General features: G+C 46.2%; 1 protein-coding gene across 1 annotated transcript in view; it reads right to left on the bottom strand.

Moving 5' to 3' along the window:
* raph1a (Ras association (RalGDS/AF-6) and pleckstrin homology domains 1a) overlaps positions 1-18941 on the bottom strand; it is a 216368-nt gene that overhangs the window by 136344 nt on the left and 61083 nt on the right. The window contains 1 exon segment of the mRNA XM_052523268.1: positions 2517-2579. The gene's annotated coding sequence lies outside the window, so the exon portion shown is untranslated.

Raw genomic sequence — 18941 nt, 5'->3', positions numbered from 1 at the left:
GTGTTAGGTCCTGGCCCTACCGGTGTTAGGAGGATATATTGGCACGGGTGTTAGGTCCTGGAAGCTGGTGTTAGGCCGGATATATTGGCACGGGTGTTAGATCCTGGAAGCCGGTGTTAGGAGGATATATTGGCACGGGTGTTAGGTCCTGGAAGCTGGTGTTAGGAGGATATATTGGCACGGGTGTTAGGTCCTGGCCCGGTGTTAGGAGGATATATTGGCACGGGTGTTGGTCCTGGAAGCCGGTGTTAGGAGGATATATTGGCACGGGTGTTAGGTCCTGGAAGCTGGTGTTAGGAGGATATATTGGCACGGGTGTTAGATCCTGGAAGCCGGTGTTAGGAGGATATATTGGCACGGGTGTTAGGTCCTGGAAGCTGGTGTTAGGAGGATATATTGGCACGGGTGTTAGGTCCTGGAAGCTCTGGTGTTAGGAGGATATATTGGCACGGGTGTTAGGTCCTGGAAGCCGGTGTTAGGGATATATTGGCACGGGTGTTAGGTCCTGGAAGCCGTGTTAGGAGGATATATTGGCACGGGTGTTAGGTCCTGGAAGCCGGTGTTAGGAGGATATATTGGCACGGGTGTTAGGTCCTGGAAGCCGGTGTTAGGAGGATATATTGGCACGGGTGTTAGGTCCTGGCCCCCCGTTAGGAGGATATATCTGGCACGGGTGTTAGGTCCTGGAAGACGGTTTTAGGAGGATATATCGGCACGTGTGTTAGGTCCTGGAAGCCGGTGTTAGGAAGATATATCGGCACGGGTGTCTCTGGCCCTGGAAGACGGTTTTGGAGGATATATCGGCACGTGTGTTAGGTCCTGGAAGACGGTTTCTGGAGGATATATCGGCACAGGTGTTAGGTCCTGGAAGAAGGTTTTAGGAGGATATATCGGCACGTGTGTTAGGTCCTGGAAGCCGGTGTTAGGATGATATATTGGCACGGGTGTTAGGTCCTGGAAGCCGGTGTTAGGAGGATATATTGGCTGGCCCCCCCGTGTTGGTCCTGGAAGCCGGTGTTAGGAGGATATATTGGCACGGGTGTTAGGTCCTGGAAGCCGGTGTTAGGAGGATATATTGGCACGGGTGTTAGGCCCCCCCGTGTGGTTAGCCCGGAGTCGGTTCTGGGGGCTAGGGATGGATTGATGGGGGACCTGGTCAGGGGGCTGGGGCTACAGTAATGACAGTGGTGCTTCAGACAGACACAGCAGAGAGCTAAGAAAAACTGCAATCCAGTCAGTGATAGCAGTAGTCCTTCCCAGGCCCAGGCAGACGGCTACACTCATCTCTGCTTCCAGGAACACAGCCACCAAACCAAACTGCAGTCTAGCCTGGTTACCATAACTACTGCAGTCTAGCCCTGGTTACCATAACTACTGCAGCCTAGCCCGGTTACCATAACTACTGCAGCCTAGCCCGGTTACCATAACTACTGCAGCCTAGCCCGGTTACCATAACTACTGCAGCCTGGCCCGGTTACCATAACTACTGCAGCCTAGCCCGGTTACCATAACTAGAGCAGTCTAGCCCGGTTACCATAACTACTGCAGTCTAGCCCGGTTACCATAACTACTGCCCAGTCTAGCCCGGTTACCATAACTACTGCAGTCTAGCCTGGTTACCATAACTACTGCAGTCTAGCCTGGTTACCATAACTACTGCAGTCTAGCCTGGTTACCATAACTACTGCAGTCTAGCCTGGTTACCATAACTACTGCAGTCTAGCCTGGTTACCATAACTACTGCAGTCTAGCCCGGTTACCATAACTACTGCAGTCTAGCCCGGTTACCATAACTACTGCAGTCTAGCCCGGTTACCATAACTACTGCAGTCTAGCCCGGTTACCATAACTACTGCAGTCTAGCCCGGTTACCATAACTACTGCAGTCTAGCCCGGTTACCATAACTACTGCAGTCTAGCCCGGTTACCATAACTACTGCAGTCTAGCCCGGTTACCATAACTACTGCAGTCTAGCCCGGTTACCATAACTACTGCAGTCTAGCCCGGTTACCATATGTCACACACAGCACCACTTCAAACCACAGTAACAGTTATCTAAAGCGTGAGTCTGGAGGTTCCTGGACCTGCCCTGTTTCTGTTGGGGATTTCATTTATTGGGATGCATCCCAAATGTCGCACTTGTCCCTTATTATAGTGCACTACTTTTCCCAGGGGGCCATAGGGCCATATAGACAATAGGGTGCCACTTGGGACACAGACTCAGTGTACTGTACTGTGGGGTTGGCTAAGGCTTTAGGAAGAGCCTCCAAATGATTCTACCCTTTCCACCCTTCAGAGTGGAAACATCCCGTGAAGAGCAAAGCAATACGGGCATATAGACAATAGGGTGCCACTTGGGACACAGACTCGGTGTACTGTACAGAGCAAAGCAATACGTAACGTAACGTTACAGCTGGGCATGGAAATAGTATGACAGATGGTCCATGGTTGGATTGTGTCCGTGTGAACGTCTGTGTGCGACTGAGTATAGAATAAGTACTACTGCAGTTCTTACCTTCGGTGTAGTATCGCCAGCCAGCCAAGCTCACCGCCCACTAAGGTCAGGCAGGAAACAACCCTGCTGGTTAAAAAGAGGGAAGGAACATTATTTCAGACTGCAGAACAAGGATCCAACACTGAATATCAAGCCACTCCCCTCCTCTGCTTTCTGCTGACTCACTACATCTAACGGTTACCGTAGACATATTTGATTTGCATAATATCGGTCAGCTACATCTAACTGTTACTGTAGACATATTTGATTTGCATAATGTCGGTCAGCTACATCTAACTGTTACTGTAGACATATTTGATTTGCATAATGTCGGTCAGCTACATCTAACGGTTACTGTAGACATATTTGATTTGCATAATGTCAGTCAGCTACATCTGTTACTGTAGACATATTTGATTTGCATAATGTCTGTCAGCTACATCTGTTACTGTAGACATATTTGATTTGCATAATGTCGGTCAGCTACATCTGTTACTGTAGACATATTTGATTTGCATAATGTCGGTCAGCTACATCTAACTGTTACTGTAGACATATTTGATTTGCATAATGTCGGTCAGCTACATCTAACGGTTACTGTAGACATATTTGATTTGCATAATGTCAGTCAGCTACATCTGTTACTGTAGACATATTTGATTTGCATAATGTCGGTCAGCTACATCTGTTACTGTAGACATATTTGATTTGCATAATGTCTGTCAGCTACATCTAACTGTTACTGTAGACATATTTGTTTGCATAATGTCTGTCAGCTACATCTGTTACTGTAGACATATTTGATTTGCATAATGTCTGTCAGCTACATCTGTTACTGTAGACATATTTGATTTGCATAATGTCTGTCAGCTACATCTGTTACTGTAGACATATTTGATTTGCATAATGTCTGTCAGCTACATCTGTTACTGTAGACATATTTGATTTGCATAATGTCGGTCAGCTACATCTGTTACTGTAGACATATTTGATTTGCATAATGTCTGTCAGCTACATCTAACTGTTACTGTAGACATATTTGATTTGCATAATGTCTGTCAGCTACATCTGTTACTCCAGACATATTTGATTTGCATAATGTCGGTCAGCTACATCTAACTGTTACTGTAGACATATTTGATTTGCATAATGTCTGTCAGCTACATCTAACTGTTACTGTAGACATATTTGATTTGCATAATGTCGGTCAGCTACATCTAACTGTTACCGTAGACATATTTGATTTGCATAATGTCTGTCAGCTACATCTAACTGTTACTGTAGACATATTTGATTTGCATAATGTCGGTCAGCTACATCTAACATCTAACGGTTACTGTAGACATTTTGATTTGCATAATGTCTGTCAGCTACATCTGTTACTGTAGACATATTTGATTTGCATAATGACGCCAGCTACATCGAACTGTTACCGTAGACATATTTGATATGCATAATGTCAGTCAGCTACATCTAACTGTTACTGTAGACATATTTGATTTGCATAATGTCAGTCAGCTACATCTAACTGTTACTGTAGACATATTTGATTTGCATAATGTCTGTCAGCTACATCTGTTACTGTAGACATATTTGATTTGCATAATGTCGGTCAGCTACATCTGTTACTGTAGACATGTTTGATTTGCATAATGTCTGTCAGCTACATCTGTTACTGTAGACATATTTGATTTGCATAATGTCTGTCAGCTACATCTGTTACTGTAGACATATTTGATTTGCATAATGTCTGTCAGCTACATCTGTTACTGTAGACATATTTGATTTGCATAATGTCAGTCAGCTACATCTAACTGTTACTGTAGACACATTTGATTTGCATAATGTCTGTCAGCTACATCTGTTACTGTAGACATATTTGATTTGACATAATGTCAGTCAGCTACATCTGTTACTGTAGACATATTTGATTTGCATAATGTCTGTCAGCTACATCTAACTGTTACTGTAGACATATTTGATTTGCATAATGTCTGTCAGCTACATCTAACTGTTACTGTAGACATATTTGATTTGCATAATGTCGGTCAGCTACATCTAACTGTTACTGTAGACATATTTGATTTGCATAATGTCAGTCAGCTACATCTGTTACTGTAGACATATTTGATTTGCATAATGTCTGTCAGCTACATCTGTTACTGTAGACATATTTGATTTGCATAATGTCGGTCAGCTACATCTGTTACTGTAGACATGTTTGATTTGCATAATGTCTGTCAGCTACATCTGTTACTGTAGACATATTTGATTTGCATAATGTCTGTCAGCTACATCTGTTACTGTAGACATATTTGATTTGCATAATGTCTGTCAGCTACATCTGTTACTGTAGACATATTTGATTTGCATAATGTCAGTCAGCTACATCTAACTGTTACTATAGACATATTTGATTTGCATAATGTCAGTCAGCTACATCTAACTGTTACTATAGACATATTTGATTTGCATAATGTCTGTCAGCTACATCTGTTACTGTAGACATATTTGATTCGCATAATGTCTGCCAAGTGCAGAATACAAAAAAAGAGTAAGACTGTTAATTGAAATGCATTCCAGGTGACTACCTCATGAAGCTGGTTGAGAGAATGCGTGGGAGTGGGCAGACCAGTATCGGACATCAAGGCAAAGGGTGGCAACTACATGATTCCATATGTGTTATGTCATAGTTTTGATGTCTTCAATATTATTCTACAATGTAGAAAATAGTACAAATAAAGAAAAACCCTTGAATGAGTAGGTGTGTCCAAACTTTTGACCGGTAGTATCTCTGTATGTATGTATGTATGTATGTATGTATGTATGTATGTATGTATGTATGTATGTATGTATGTATGTATGTATGTATGTATGTATGTATGTATGTTTGTGCTACATACAAACAGGGGACCATGACAGACCAGTATCTCTGTCTGCTACATACATACAAACAGGGGACCATGACAGACCAGTATCTGTCTGCTACATACATACAAACAGGGGACCATGACAGACCAGTATCTGTCTGCTACATACATACAAACAGGGGACCATGACAGACCAGTATCTCTGTCTGCTACCTACATACAAACAGGGGACCATGACAGACCAGTATCTCTGTCTGCTACATACATACAAACAGGGGACCATGACAGACCAGTATCTCTGTCTGCTACCTACATACAAACAGGGGACCATGACAGACCAGTATCTCTGTCTGCTACATACATACAAACAGGGAACCATGACAGACTAGTTCTCTGTCTGCTACATACATACAAACAGGGGACCATGACAGACCAGTATCTGTCTGCTACATACATACATACATACATACATACATACATACATACATACAAACAGGGGACCATGACAGACCAGTATCTCTGTCTGCTACATACATACAAACAGGGGACCATGACAGACCAGTATCTCTGTCTGCTACATACATACAAACAGGGGACCATGACAGACCAGTATCTGTCTGCTACATACATACAAACAGGGGACCATGACAGACCAGTATCTCTGTCTGCTACATACATACAAACAGCGGACCATGACAGACCAGTATCTCTGTCTGCTACATACATACATACAAACAGCGGACCATGACAGACCAGTATCTCTGTCTGCTACATACATAAATACATACAGGGGACCATGAGTATATATATTAGTATATGCCAGAATATCAATATATATGCCATTTAGCAGACGCTTTTATCCAAAGCGACTTACAGTCATGTGTGCATACATTCTACGTATGGGTGATCCCGGGAATCAAAACCCACTACCCTGGCGTTACATAGCGCCATGCTCTACCAACTGAGCTACAGAAGTCCTAACAGTAACAGACCACCATGACAGACCAGAAGGACCACCATGACAGACCAGTATCTCTGTCTGCTACATACATACAAACAGGGGACCATGACAGACCAGTATCTCTGTCTGCTACATACATACATACAAACAGGGGACCATGACAGACCAGTATCTCTGTCTGCTACATACATACAAACAGGGGACCATGACAGACTAGTTCTCTGTCTGCTACATACATACAAACAGGGGACCATGACAGACTAGTTCTCTGTCTGCTACATACATACAAACATGGGACCATGACAGACCAGTATCTCTGTCTGCTACATACATACAAACAGGGACCATGACAGACCAGTATCTCTGTCTGCTACATACATACAAACAGGGGACCATGACAGACTAGTTCTCTGTCTGCTACATACATACAAACAGGGGACCATGACAGACCAGTATCTCTGTCTGCTACATACATACAAACAGGGGACCATGACAGACCAGTATCTCTGTCTGCTACATACATACAAACAGGGGACCATGACAGACTAGTTCTCTGTCTGCTACATACATACAAACAGGGGACCATGACAGACCAGTATCTCTGTCTGCTACATACATACAAACAGGGGACCATGACAGACCAGTATCTCTGTCTGCTACATACATACAAACAGGGGACCATGACAGACCAGTATCTCTGTCTGCTACATACATACAAACAGGGGACCATGACAGACTAGTGTCTCTGTCTGCTACATACATACAAACAGGGGACCATGACAGACCAGTATCTCTGTCTGCTACATACATACAAACAGGGGACCATGACAGACCAGTATCTCTGTCTGCTACATACATACAAACAGGGGACCATGACAGACCAGTGTCTCTGTCTGCTACATACATACAAACAGGGGACCATGACAGACCAGTGTCTCTGTCTGCTACATACATACAAACATACAAACAGGGGACCATGACAGACCAGTGTCTCTGTCTGCTACATACATATAAACAGGGGACCATGACAGACCAGTATCTCTGTCTGCTACATACATACAAACAGGGGACCATGACAGACCAGTGTCTCTGTCTGCTACATACATACAAACAGGGGACCATGACAGACCAGTATCTCTGTCTGCTACATACATATAAACAGGGGACCATGACAGACCAGTATCTCTGTCTGCTACATACATACAAACAGGGGACCATGACAGACCAGTATCTGTCTGCTACATACATACAAACAGGGGACCATGACAGACCAGTATCTCAGTCATCTCTGTCTGCAGAATGTTTTGTCTAAACGGAGAAACCAGACATCGTCTCTGAAGGCTCAAGGCCAAGAGCCATGAAAATAAATAACAAAACCGCAAAGGTCCACAGCCGATAACGACAGTATAGAGTCGGATTTGTTCAACTTTGAAATCTATGGTTTTAGTTTGGTATACATTTTAAAGGTGTTTCAGGGTAATTCCATTACTGTGACTGATACTCAATCCTAACAGTAACAGAGAGAGACGAGCTTTCTCTCCAATGACATGACCGACAGCTCAGGGTAGGTCTCAGACCACACCCACACAGGCAGCCCAGGGTAGCTCTCAGACCACACCCACACAGGCAGCCCAGGGTAGCTCTCAGACCACACCCACACAGGCAGCCCAGGGTAGCTCTCAGAACACACCCACACAGGCAGCTCAGAGGGTAGCTCTCAGACCACACCCACACAGGCAGCCCAGGGTAGCTCTCAGACCACACCCCCACAGGCAGGTCAGGGTAGCTTACAGACCACACCCACACAGGCAGCTCAGGTAGCTCTCAGACCAATGACATGACCGACAGCTCAGGGTAGGACTCAGACCACACACACAGGCTGCTCAGGTGGCTCTCAGACCACACCCACACAGGCATCTCAGGGTAGCTCTCAGGCCACACCCACACAGGCAGCTCAGGGTAGCTCTCAGACCACACCCACACACAGGCAGCCCAGGGTAGCTCTCAGACCACACCCACACAGGCAGCTCAGGGTAGCTCTCAGACCACACCCACACACAGGCAGCCCAGGGTAGCTCTCAGACCACACCCACACAGGCATCTCAGGGTAGCTCTCAGACCACACCCACACAGGCTGCTCAGGTAGCTCTCAGACCACACCCACACAGGCAGCCCAGGGTAGCTCTCAGACCACACCCACACAGGCAGCTCAGGGTAGCTCTCAGACCACACACAGGCAGCCCAGGGCAGCTCTCAGACCACACCCACACAGGCAGCCCAGGGCAGCTCTCAGACCACACCCACACAGGCACCTCTGGGTAGCTCTTAGACCACACCCACACAGGCAGCCCAGGGTGGCTTCAGACCACACCCACACAGGCAGCCCAGGGCAGATCTCAGACCACACCCACACAGGCAGCCCAGGGTAGCTCTCAGACCACACCCACACAGGCAGCCCAGGGTGCTTCTCAGACCACAACCACACAGGCAGCCCAGGGTAGCTCTCAGACCACACCCACACAGGCAGCTCAGGGTAGCTCTCAGACCACACCCAGGCAGCCCAGGGCAGCTCTCAGACCACACCCACACAGGCAGCTCAGGGTAGCTCTCAGACCACACCCACACAGGCAGCTCAGGGTAGCTCTCAGACCACACCTACACACAGGCAGCCCAGGGCAGCTCTCAGACCACACCCAGGCAGCCCAGGGCAGCTCTCAGACCACACCCACACAGGCAGCTCAGGGTAGCTCTCAGACCACACCCACACAGGCAGCTCAGGGTAGCTCTCAGACCACACCCACACAGGCAGGTCAGGGTAGCTCTCAGACCACACCCACACAGGCAGCTCAGGTAGCTCTCAGACCACACCCACACAGGCAGCCCAGGGCAGTTATAACCCCAAAGTATACCAACTTTAGTAGTTGGTGAACCAGGCGAGGCAGTCATTAGAGAAACCAAGGCTGTTGAGTCTGTCGATAAGAATGTGGTGATTGACAGAGTCGAAAGCCTTGGCCAGGTCGATGAATACGGCTGCACAGTAATGTCTCTTATCGATAGCGGTTATGATATCGTTTAGGACCTTGAGCGTGGCTGAGGTGCACTCATGACCAGCTCGGAAACCAGTTTGCATAGCGGCGAAGGTACGGTGGGATTCGAAATGGTCGCTGATCTGTTTGTTAACTTGGCTATCGATGACCTTAGAAAGACAGGGTCGGATAGATATGTCTGTAACAGTTTGGGTCTACAGTGACTCCCCCTTTGAAGAGGGGGATGACCGCGGCAGCTTTCCAATCTTTGGGGATCTTGGGTTGAAAAGGCTAGTAATAGAGGTTGCAACAATTTCAGTGGATCATTTTAGAAAGAGAGGGTCCAGATTGTCTAGCCCGGCTGATTTGTCGGGGTCCAGATTTTAAAACTCTTTCAGAACATCAGCTGTCTGGATTTGGGTGAAGGAGAAATGGGGGAGGCTTGGGCAAGTTGCTGTGGGGGGTGCAGGGCTGTAGACCGGGGTAGGGGTAGCCAGGTGGAAAGCATGGCCAGCCGGAGAAAAATGCTTACTGAAATTCTCAATGATTTATCAGTGGTGACAGTGTTTCCTAGCCTCAGTGCAGTGGTCGGCTGGGAGGAGGTTCTCTTATTCTCCATGGACTTTACAGGCCTTAAGGGTTTATGATAATCACAAGGAGACTGTTCTACCGTACACCTTAATTAAGGGTTTATGATAATCCCCAGGAGGAAGTTCTACCATCAAGAGTTTAAGGGTTAACCAGCTAGTGGGCTAGGCAGACAACAGCAAAGCTTGCCTCTAATCACACATCAAATCCCAGTCAAAGCCCACACTACTACTGGCAAAGCCCACACGACTACAGGCAAAGCCCACACGACTACAGGCAAAGCCCACACGACTACAGGCAAAGCCCACACGACTACAGGCAAAGCCCACACTACTACAGGCAAAGCCCACACTACTACTGGCAAAGCCCACACTACTACTGGCAAAGCCCACACTACTACTGGCAAAGCCCACACTACTACAGGCAAAGCCCACACTACTACTGGCAAAGCCCACACTACTACAGGCAAAGCCCACACTACTACTGGCAAAGCCCACACTACTACAGGCAAAGCCCACACTACTACAGGCAAAGCCCACACTACTACTGGCAAAGCCCACACTACTACTGGCAAAGCCCACACTACTACTGGCAAAGCCCACACTACTACTGGCAAAGCCCACACGACTACAGGCAAAGCCCACACGACTACAGGCAAAGCCCACACGACTACAGGCAAAGCCCACACTACTACTGGCAAAGCCCACACTACTACTGGCAAAGCCCACACTACTACTGGCAAAGCCCACACTACTACTGGCAAAGCCCACACGACTACAGGCAAAGCCCACACGACTACAGGCAAAGCCCACACGACTACAGGCAAAGCCCACACTACTACTGGCAAAGCCCACACTACTACTGGCAAAGCCAACACTACTACTGGCAAAGCCCACACTACTACTGGCAAAGCCCACACTACTACAGGCAAAGCCCACACTACTACTGGCAAAGCCCACACTACTACAGTCAAGCCATATCTGAAGCATAAAATGTTTTGATTGGTAATCTGAGCCAGCCTCTAGGAACCCCTGGAGCAGTTTCCTCTTTTAACTGTTAACAGTCACAAGGCTCACTGAGCATCTCCTAGCAGGGAGCCCACACACATCGCTGAATCCCATGGGTTAGTCTTGGGATTTGGGCTGCTAGGTCATAGACCCAGATGGGGATGCTCACTAGAAGTACACACACACACACACACACACACACACACACACACACACACACACACACACACACACACACACACACACACACACACACACACACACAACCTTCTAGCTACCACATGCATTCCATGTGATAAGGCATGGCTTAAATTGATGGCTATGCTAACAATAGTTAGCCTGTGATGATTTTAGTAATAAAAGCCTCATAGGCTAGAGCGGTTGGCAGCAGGGAGACACGTGTGGCACTGTGGTCAGGAGTGGGAGGTGACAGGGCTGAGATATGGGTCCATGTATACCCTGGAAATTATAAAAAGACACGAAAAGTGTCAGGGCACTTCTTCACAAAACATTTACCGTAAAAAACTTAAGCTTCTTATTAAAGTTTTTTTTTTCTTTTTTTTTTTTTACTTCATGAAGATAGTTCGTAAGTGCAATTCATCAATATCTTAAGATTTAATTATTTTCTTACGAACTTCGCAAATACAGTCTTACAAATCCTTTTATAATATAATAATAATAATAAAAAGATGGTAGTTGCTAAGCAACCATTTTAGCTAGCTATCTAGCTAGCAATGGCAATCACGTTAGCTTATCTCTTAGGGAGATTAGCGAGTACTAAAACATGTTATTGTGTTTACAATAATCAATACGGAAACTTTCAGATGAAGTTGGTGAGTGAATTAAACATGTTCCATTGGTTATGTTAGCATAGCCATCGATGTTCCATTGGTTATGTTAGCATAGCCATCGATGTTCCATTGGTTATGTTAGCATAGCCATCGATGTTCCATTGGTTATGTTAGCATAGCCATCGATGTTCCATTGGTTATGTTAGCATAGCCATCGATGTTCCATTGGTTATGTTAGCATAGCCATCGATGTTCCATTGGTTATGTTAGCATAGCCATCGATGTTCCATTGGTTATGTTAGCATAGCCATCGATGTTCCATTGGTTATGTTAGCATAGCCATCGATGTTCCATTGGTTATGTTAGCATAGCCATCGATGTTCCATTGGTTATGTTAGCATAGCCATCGATGTTCCATTGGTTATGTTAGCATAGCCATCGATGTTCCATTGGTTATGTTAGCATAGCCATCGATGTTCCATTGGTTATGTTAGCATAGCCATCGATGTTCCATTGGTTATGTTAGCATAGCCATCGATGTTCCATTGGTTATGTTAGCATAGCCATCGATGTTCCATTGGTTATGTTAGCATAGCCATCGATGTTCCATTGGCTATGTTAGCATAGCCATCGATGTTCCATTGGCTATGTTAGCATAGCCATCGATGTTCCATTGGCTATGTTAGCATAGCCATCGATGTTCCATTGGTTATGTTAGCATAGCCATCGATGTTCCATTGGTTATGTTAGCATAGCCATCGATGTTCCATTGGTTATGTTAGCATAGCCATCGATGTTCCATTGGTTATGTTAGCATAGCCATCGATGTTCCATTGGTTATGTTAGCATAGCCATCGATGTTCCATTGGTTATGTTAGCATAGCCATCGATGTTCCATTGGTTATGTTAGCATAGCCATCGATGTTCCATTGGTTATGTTAGCATAGCCATCGATGTTCCATTGGTTATGTTAGCATAGCCATCGATGTTCCATTGGTTATGTTAGCATAGCCATCGATGTTCCATTGCTTTCCTGAGCTGTTTTCTCTCACTGCCCTGAGTTTAAGACAAGGGTTTAGCTATCTTGGAATTAAGAACATTTCAAAGAACCTTATTTTCAAGAATCTTAAGTTCTTATTCACTTTATTTGGTGAAGGAACTTAACACCAGTGGTTTAACACATGACAAGAGACGGCGCGTCTCGGCTTTACGGGGATCAGTCATTTATAAAAGTGTCTCGCTTCCACAAACACATGGGGCCCAAGAACCCACCCCAGGCCCTCACCGTCACCCCTACCCCAGGCCCTCACAGTCACCCCAGGCCCTCACCGTCACCCCCACCCCAGGCCCTCACAGTCACCACAGGCCCTCACCGTCACCCCCACCCCAGGCCCTCACAATCACCCCCACTCCAGGCCCTCACCATCACCCCCACCCCAGGCCCTCACCATCACCCCCACTCCCTCACCCCAGGCCCTCAGCGTCACCCCAAAGCCCTCACCCCCACCCTTAGGCCTACACCCCCACGCCCTCATCACCTCACTGTACCAGTATAGTACCACCTCACTATACCAGTATAGTACCACCTCACTATACCAGTATAGTACCACCTCACTGTACCAGTATAGTACCACCTCACGGTACCAGTATAGTACCACCTCACGGTACCAGTATAGTACCACCTCTACTGTGTCTCCTAACCAGTATAGTACCACCTCTACTGTGTCTCCTAACCAGTATAGTACCACCTCTACTGTGTCTCCTAACCAGTATAGTACCACCTCTACTGTGTCTCCTAACCAGTATAGTACCACCTCACGGTACCAGTATAGTACCACCTCACGGTACCAGTATAGTACCACCTCTACTGTGTCTCCTACCAGTATAGTACCACCTCTACTGTGTCTCCTAACCAGTATAGTACCACCTCTACTGTGTCTCCTAACCAGTATAGTACCACCTCTACCAGTGTACCATCTCACAGTACCAGTATAGTACCACCTCTAATGTGTCTCCTAAACAGTATAGTACCAACTCTCTGTGTCTCCTAACCAGTGTCTCTACGGTGTCTCCTAACCAGTATAGTCCACCTCACTGTAACAGTATAGTACCACCTCTACTGTGTCTCCTACCAGTATAGTACCACCTCTACGGTGTCTCCTACCAGTATAGTACCACCTCACTGTACCAGTATAGTACCACCTCACTGTACCAGTATAGTACCACCTCACGATACCAGTATAGTACCACCTCTACTGTGTCTCCTAACCAGTATAGTACCACCTCTACTGTGTCTCCTAACCAGTATAGTACCACCTCTACTGTGTCTCCTAACCAGTATAGTACCACCTCTACTGTGTCTCCTAACCAGTATAGTACCACCTCTACTGTGTCTCCTAACCCTCATCGTCACCTCACTGTACCAGTATAGTACCACCTCACTATACCAGTATAGTACCACCTCACTGTACCAGTATAGTACCACCTCACGGTACCAGTATAGTACCACCTCACGATACCAGTATAGTACCACCTCTACTGTCTCCTAACCAGTATAGTACCACCTCACAGTACCAGTATAGTACCACCTCTACTGTCTCCTAACCAGTATAGTACCACCTCACAGTACCAGTATAGTACCACCTCTACTGTCTCCTAACCAGTATAGTACCACCTCACTATACCAGTATAGTACCACCTCACTGTAACCAGTATAGTACCACCTCTACTGTGTCTCCTAACCAGTATAGTACCACCTCTACTGTGTACCAGTATAGTACCACCTCTACTACCAGTATAGTACCACCTCTACGTGTCTCCTAACCAGTATAGTACCACCTCTACTGTGTCTCCTAACCAGTATAGTACCACCTCTACTGTGTCTCCTAACCAGTATAGTACCACCTCTACTGTGTCTCCTAACCAGTATAGTACCACCTCTACTGTGTCTCCTAACCAGTATAGTACCACCTCTACTGTCTCCTAACCAGTATAGTACCACCTCTACTGTGTCTCCTAACCAGTATAGTACCACCTCTACTGTCTCCTAACCAGTATAGTACCACCTCTACTGTCTCCTAACCAGTATAGTACCACCTCTACTGTCTCCTAACCAGTATAGTACCACCTCTACTGTCTCCTAACCAGTACAGTACCACCTCTACTGTCTACTAACCAGTACAGTACCACCTCTACTGTCTCCTAACCAGTACAGTACCACCTCTACTGTCTCCTAACCAGTATAGTACCACCTCTACTGTCTCCTAACCAGTACAGTACCACCTCTACTGTCTACTAACCAGTACAGTACCACCTCTACTGTCTACTAACCAGTACAGTACCACCTCTACTGTCTACTAACCAGTACAGTACCACCTCTACTGTCTACTAACCAGTACAGTACCACCTCTACTGTCTACTAACCAGTACAGTACCACCTCTACTGTCTACTAACCAGTACAGTACCACCTCTACTGTCTACTAACCAGTACAGTACCACCTCTACTGTCTACTAACCAGTACAGTACCACCTCTACTGTCTACTAACCAGTACAGTACCACCTCTACTGTCTACTAACCAGTACAGTACCACCTCTACTGTCTACTAACCAGTACAGTACCACCTCTACTGTCTACTAACCAGTACAGTACCACCTCTACTGTCTACTAACCAGTACAGTACCACCTCTACTGTCTACTAACCAGTACAGTACCACCTCTACTGTCTCTTACCCCCACTGCTTCTTACTAGAATAACATCTGTTGATACTGATGCAACTGGGACAGTTGGAAACTAAAGACCTTCCTGCCCTCCCACTGAACCATATTAAGATAAGTACTGATAAGAACCAGCAGACTGAATTAGACAGGGATGTTGAAATGGGGGTGTTGAGGAGGCTGTACAGTACATCCTGCTCTCTCTACTGGTGCTTGCTGAAGGATAGAGTCGACAGTTCCCTATAGGGTCGTTCTATTCTAGTTCAAATCACTTTTTGACTGCGCCCGTTTTTGATTTGAACAATTTTCCATACACATATTTGCGGTCAGAAAGGTACTTTGTTTTGGACCTGAATACCACAACATTCAGGCCTCCAGGTGTTGACCCATTTTGCATCACCATACCATGAGACATCCATGTCTTCATTACCAGAAAACGGTTGAGTTTGATACAAAAGCTTACAAATGGGGTTGTCAAACCTAGATCTCAACAAAAAAAAATATATATATATATATTATTTTTTTCCCCAAAAAATTTATAGTTTTTTTTTGCATATATTATAGCTTAAACTCTCATTTACATCTGAGGTGTATGCGTTGTGCTCGCCATAAATGTTGGGTGTCATTTCAATCATAGAAACGCAAGTTACAGAATGGACCTGTCCTTTTCAGACCACTGCAATTTAGCTGGTACGCCATTGACATTTAAAATTGAATAGACGTTTTAACTTCCAACTACTACCACAAAGATGACCGTCGCTCCACCCACCGTTGAAAGCCAACTTAATTGGGAACGTCTGTTCTAGTATCTGTATTTCTATGATTTCCTATGGAGGACTGTAAGTAATATACAATTGATATTCCCATTCAAGTCAACATTCTCTGATGTGAACCATCTCTGAACCATATTTTGTGGTACCATTTAAAAAATAAAAAATAAAAATTGAAATGTAAAATGTTATTCCCATACCACCCTGTATTCAAGATCAGGTTGTGTCTCACCCGGTGGTAGGTGTCTCACCCGGTGGTAGGTGTCTCACCCGGTGGTAGGTGTCTCACCCGGTGGTAGGTGTCTCACCCGGTGGTGTGTGTCTCACCCGGTGGTAGGTGTCACCCGGTGGTAGGTGTGGTAGGTCTCACCCGGTGGTAGGTGTCTCACCCGGTGGTATGTGTCTCACCCGGTGGTAGGTGTCACCCGGTGGTATGTCTCACCCGGTGGTAGGTGTCACCCGGTGGTAGGTGTCACCCGGTGGTAGGTGTCACCCGGTGGTAGGTGTCACCCGGTGGTAGGTGTCACCCGGTGGTAGGTGTCACCCGGTGGTAGGTGTCACCCGGTGGTAGGTGTCACCCGGTGGTATGTGTCACCCGGTGGTAGGTGTCACCCGGTGGTAGGTGTCACCCGGTGGTAGGTGTCACCCGGTGGTAGGTGTCACCGGGTGGTATGTGTCACCCGGTGGTAGGTGTCACCCGGTGGTAGGTGTCACCCGGTGGTAGGTGTCACCCGGTGGTAGGTGTCACCCGGTGGTAGGTGTCACCCGGTGGTAGGTGTCACCGGGTGGTATGTGTCACCCGGTGGTAGGTGTCACCCGGTGGTAGGTGTCACCCGGTGGTATGTGTCACCCGGTGGTAGGTGTCACCCGGTGGTAGGTGTCACCCGGTGGTAGGTGTCACCCGGTGGTAGGTGTCACCGGGTGGTAGGTGTCACCCGGTGGTATGTGTCACCCGGTGGTAGGTGTCACCCGGTGGTAGGTGTCACCGGGTGGTAGGTGTCACCCGGTGGTATGTGTCACCCAGTGGTATGTGTCACCCAGTGGTAGGTGTCACCCGGTGGTAGGTGTCACCCGGTGGTAGGTGTCACCCGGTGGTAGGTGTCACCCGGTGGTAGGTGTCACCCGGTGGTATGTGTCACCCGGTGGTAGGTGTCACCCGGTGGTAGGTGTCACCCGGTGGTAGGTGTCACCCGGTGGTAGGTGTCACCCGGTGGTAGGTGTCACCCGGTGGTAGGTGTCACCCGGTGGTAGGTGTCACCCAGTGACAGGCACAACAAACACTCCAGATTATGTATAATAGAGTCTGAGCTGCAACATACAGTTGTAACCCGTTATGGTGAGGGTTGCAGAAATGGGTCACCTTTGGGCACCTCCATCTCCTGAATGTTCTGGCACTCAGTGATCACTGTTCTATTGCATGGATTAGAGGTACCAAACAGATTAACACTAATCCTTGTATAATTTAGAGACATTTAAAAAAACATTTTTTCCCAAAAAGCTTTTCTTCATGAAATGCAGTACTCTGCCTTCTCCTCTAGCAGCTACCCTGAACTCGCTCTTTATCCATTTCTCTATCGCTGGCAGACAAACACACACACTTTAAAACACATTTTGAGTAAAAAAATAGAAAACTAGAACAAATCCTTGGTTCTTTAAAGAACTTTCAGATCTTGTCATGATGAAACAAGTAGCCCTGGGCCAAGGCTAGCCGTAGCTCATTGGCAGATTTTCAGGCTCTAACCACTAGGCAACCCTTGACTCCTTGGACTATGGTGATGCGAGGGCTGATTTGCTTGATCAGTGTTTTCCACAAGTACATAGAGTGGCCAGACAAATAGAAAAAGCAGCCAGCCATGCTCGATTTGATTTGATTTGATGGTTTAGTTTGTCTTGTGTAGTTGTTTTTAATCATTGTACCTAAACCGTATGTGTAAATATGTGTACGCAGGGCCCAGCTGTGAAAGAGACCTTGGTGTCAGTCTGTGTTCCTTGTTGAAATAAAGGTATTCATTATTTTATTTTATTTTTTTAAATCCAGGGAGCACCTAGCAAGAGGCTGTTCGGCTGGGTTTCTGTAGCACACGTGATGGTAGAGTTTGCTAAACAAATACCCAATGGTGAAAATACTATCATTCTGCCAGGTAAGCAGAGGCTACTTTGTTGTTAACATTTAATTGAGGTTTTTGGGAAAACCCTATCCATTTCAAAAACATCATCGCTAACTGCTAGACTGCATCTTCAATACATCTAGTTGATTCCCTACTAAGGTCAATACATCTAGTTGATTCCCTATATCTAGTTGATTCCCCACTAGGGTCAATACATCTAGTTGATTCCCTACTAAGGTCAATACATCTAGTTGATTCCCTACTAAGGTCAATACATCTAGTTGATTCCCTACTAAGGTCAATACATCTAGTTGATTCCCTACATCTAGTTGATTCCCCACTAGGGTCAATACATCTAGTTGATTCCCCACTAAGGTCAATACATCTAGTTGATTCCCTACTAAGGTCAATACATCTAGTCGATTCCCTACTAGGGTCAATACATCTAGTTGATTCCCTACTAGGGTCAATACATCTAGTTGATTCCCTACATCTCGTTGATTCCCTACATCTAGTTGATTCCCTACATTTAGTTGATTCCCCTACTAGGGTCAATACATCTAGTTGATTCCCCTACTAGGGTCAATACATCTAGTTGATTCCCCTAC

This window comes from Oncorhynchus keta, chromosome 7 (genome assembly GCF_023373465.1).
Source record: "Oncorhynchus keta strain PuntledgeMale-10-30-2019 chromosome 7, Oket_V2, whole genome shotgun sequence".
In the NCBI taxonomy this organism is placed as follows: domain Eukaryota; kingdom Metazoa; phylum Chordata; class Actinopteri; order Salmoniformes; family Salmonidae; genus Oncorhynchus; species Oncorhynchus keta.
Note: the sequence above shows the minus strand (reverse complement) of the source record. Positions and strands in the feature narration are given on the sequence as shown.